Genomic DNA, 3,818 nt, shown 5'->3' with positions numbered 1-3,818 from the left:
TCTGCGCCCTGGCCTTCGTCCTCGGCCGCCCCATGCTGCTGAGCGCCTGCCGCGGGGGCGTGGTGAAGGTCTGGAACGTGGAGAACTTCACACCCGTTGGGGAGATCAAGGGCCACGACAGCCCCATCAATGCCATCTGCACCAATTCCAAGCACATATTCACTGCTTCCAGGTGAGGGCAGTGGGTAAGGCTAGGCCCCTGCGGCATGGGGGAGGGAGATCTGACCCCCAACTCACCCCAGTGCAGCAGAGCTGCAGGAGCTCTCCAAACCCACTGTTGCTCCCCCCATGTGGCAGGGCCTGGAAAGGCACTGGGAGCGAGGGATGGGAACAGCGCCGGAGCCGGGCTGCAGGCGGTTTGGTGTGGGGCAGCAGTCGGCTGCAGGGCCCCCAACCCCTCCCCATCTAGCCTCTCCTCTCCTCCATCTCTCAGCCATTGTTAGGTCGCCCCACAGTGAGGCTCTTCTGCCCCATCCAGTTATGCCAAGCGCTGGTCCTGCCCTGCCCCGCCATGCTTTTGGGATGCTCTTGCCAGCTCCTTTGATGTGCCGGGACTAGCCAGACCTGGTGCTGCTGGCCCTGCCACCCTCAGCGCAGAGAACGGACTTCCTGCCAACCGGGCACCAGCTCCTCCTCGACGGCGCCTTGTGCATCTCCAATGAGAGCACCACCGCCCCCTCCTTCCGCTCCCTGGCCCCTGTGCACAGCCCTGGCCCCCAGAGGGGGTCCCCGGGTTCACAATGTCTCTGGCACCGTCTCTGATCTCCTCTTTTCCGACCATGTCCCTTTTCTCCTTTCCTTTCTCTTCCCCCCCACCCCTCTGTTTCTCTCTGTGCCGCAGTGACTGCCGGGTAAAGCTATGGACTTACGTGCCTGGGCTCACCCCCTGCCTTCCTCACCGCGTCCTTGCCATAAAGGGGCGTGCCACTAGCCTGCCTTGACCCTCCTCCTGCTCTCTCTGGCTCTCACCCCCTCTCTGGCTCTCTCTCCTTTTCTTTCTCTGTCTCTTCTCTCTCCGCTCTGGTCTCAGCTGCTTCTTAACAGTATGAGATTCTTTTGGATTTTCCCCCCATGTAGAGCTCTTTGCAAGAGGAGACTGTCCTCTTGCCCCCCACCTCCCAGTCCCCCAGGTGATTGGATCCAGCGGCCAGCTCGGGGCTGCATGGGGTTTGCCCATCTGACTACTGCTCCTCCTGGGCCACTGCTGGGGGAATCCCCGCCCCATCCCCACCCCCCACTGCGTCACTGGCCACTGCCAGTGAGGTGCCACTGGCTGAGCCTGCGCTCTGGCAGAGTGCCCCGTTACTGGCGCTCTGGGGGATTATCCCGCTGGTTGGCAGCTGGGCGCATCTGCTCCCTCCTTGCGCCGGTGCCCGCCCGCTTGGGGCACAGCGGCCTTGCTCTCCTGGGCTGCAGCGTGATGCATTTGGGGACGGGGGAGTTGGGGGCAGGGCGTGGCCTGTAGCTGATTGTCTCGCTGTGCTGCCTCTCCCAGCTGGGGCGGGGGCAGCCCCCGGCCTCACTTCCTCTCTCTCTTCCTTCCCCAGCGACCTGACAGTGAAGCTCTGGAGCTGGAGAAGATTGCTGAACGGCCCGACCTAGGCACTGGAAAGGCCGGAGCCAGGGCAACTGTCAGGCTCCCTGGCGGGCCCAGGCCCCAGCCCCTCTCCCTGGCTGTGAAGAGCTGGGAGCGGCCTGGCCTGTGTGTGCTCCAGTTTCCAGGACTCTGGGGTGACGGCGTCTCAGCTGGGGCTTTGTGAACTGCCCGCTTCCACGGCTAGGGGGCGTCATTCCCGTCCAGCCCCACGCTGGGTTTCCATGATGCAGAGGGCTTTCTGCTGACCAGGGCGTGGCCAGGCACTGCTTCGGGACATGGCCTTGCCAGCCACGGGGAGGCCCCCAAGCTGAGAGACTCAACGGGATCATTCCAATCTGTCCCACAGCCCGTTCAGCAGCCCCAGATCCTGGATGTGCGAGAGGGATCCTGCCACCTGCATCCTGCTGCTGGCCTCTGCACCTCCTGGGTGCCTGGGGTCTCATTCCTTCTGCAAGCGGCTGCAGGCCCCTCTCCACGCTTCGTCGTTCAGCAGAGCTGGGATCTGCCGGCCGGTACCGAAATACGGAGAGGGCTTGTGTGCTGCCGACCCCAGCCTAGCACCAGCAGGGTGCATGGAGCCCCGTTCGCAGCACTGGCTGTGGTACCATCCTGGAGCTGGGACTCACTCTGTCCCATCTGCTACCATGTGTGCTGCAGGGGCAGGGCTGACTAAGGTCTAGCACCCCACGGCTCACCCCTTTCAGGCCCCCAATTAGCTGTTAGCACCGTAGAGCCAGAGTGCTAGCCCGGTTCCCACTAATCACTGGTGACAGGGCACAGTGTCCACTTCAGAAGCTGACTCCTTTAGCCCCCAAAGCCTTGGGGGAAGCCTGTGGTTCCGACAGGTCCCATCCCTTATGCTCCTCAGGACACAGTAGTAACCCCCCTTCTGAGGGCCCCGTTCTGCAGCCCTTATGTTGGGCAGGGCCGTGGGCCTGCAGCAGGAGACTTTGCTTGGCAGCGCTCCCCAGCATAAGGGTTACAGACCTGGGGCCGCACTACTCGGAAGGTGGAGTCTCATGAGCAACGGGGTGTCCCAGCACTGACTCTCTCCCAGGACCCTGTTTCCTTCCTGGTCCTTTACACTCAGCCCTTCCACCTCCCGCTGACCCCCATTTCAGGTACGATCCCCCAAAGAGCACAAGGGTCAGTTTTTTCTCTAAGCTGACAGCGTCTCCCATGCCACCACCCCCTTCAGCCCTAGAAACAAAGTCACTTGCTTTAAGATTCCAAGGCAAAGTTTCTCTCTGGCCAGAGCTAGGTTGTGGGACCCAGGGGAGTAGGACAAATGGCCTTCATCGGTGGCCTCTTCAAAGGCAGTGGGCCATTGGCACTGGGACTGACCCAGAGCGGGGCTCGTTCCACCCCTCCCTGCCATACCCCAAAGTTCCACCCTGCGATTCTTCTGGTGCCCAGCCCTGCAACTCTTAGCTGAATTGTCCCATGCCTCACCCTGTTCGTCCAGGGGCTCCTCCACCTTCCACTACAGCCCTGCTTTACCCTGGGACAATGCCCAGCCTGGAGTGTAGTCTGTCTGCATGATCCCCACCAGGCACTGGCAGGAGCACTGCTTTACATTAAGGTTCTTTTGGTGATGGGCTAACCTTACCCCTGTCCTGCATTTCCAGTGTGAACAGCTCTCGATGGAAACCCAGACCGTAGAGATGGAGCAGGACTAACCGTGGTCACTTTGTCTAGCCCTCACCCTGTGTCTATACTACAGAAGTGTTGCAAACAGCAGGTGCATTTTCCTGCCCGGATAGGATTTTGAAGATGTTAACGCTTGCTACGGCTTTCTCGCTGTATGGGTTGTGGGATCCATTGGAGCGGTCTGTGTTCTGTGTACAGGAGAAGATGTGTAGATCTTTTATACCTCGATGTATTACTGTAATTACAATTATTTAATCAATAAAATGAATAAAAGCATTAAAGTACATCAAAAAACATCAAAATGAAACAGAGGATTGCTATGTACAGGGTGGGAGATTGCATGTGAGTGATGTTTGTCCATTGTTATCGATGAAGACCTCAACCACTCATTCTTTCGATGACCGGGCTCTGTAGGTCTGAAGATGACTGATCAGTCCGATTCGAGCGTGGAACATCCTGTCACATGTCGGGCAGACATGTAATGGCACTGTCGATGATGTACAAGCAGCTCTGGACTTGCGCAGCTCACGCTTTTTTTCAGCCTCAGCAATTCGCCTCGCCTCAGAGGTAT

The 3,818-nt window shown here is 59.3% G+C and overlaps 1 long non-coding RNA gene across 1 annotated transcript; it reads left to right on the top strand.

The window, feature by feature from the left end:
• The first annotated feature begins 8 nt into the window (after positions 1-8).
• LOC135978496 (uncharacterized) lies at positions 9-3,541 on the top strand. The gene is made up of 2 exons (XR_010595911.1): positions 9-172; positions 1,548-3,541. It is a non-coding gene; the product is annotated as an uncharacterized LOC135978496 (long non-coding RNA).
• The last annotated feature ends 277 nt before the right edge of the window (positions 3,542-3,818 follow it).

This window comes from Chrysemys picta, unplaced genomic scaffold (genome assembly GCF_011386835.1).
Source record: "Chrysemys picta bellii isolate R12L10 unplaced genomic scaffold, ASM1138683v2 scaf279, whole genome shotgun sequence".
In the NCBI taxonomy this organism is placed as follows: Eukaryota; Metazoa; Chordata; order Testudines; family Emydidae; genus Chrysemys; species Chrysemys picta.
This window is presented reverse-complemented; position numbering and strand designations above follow the sequence as displayed.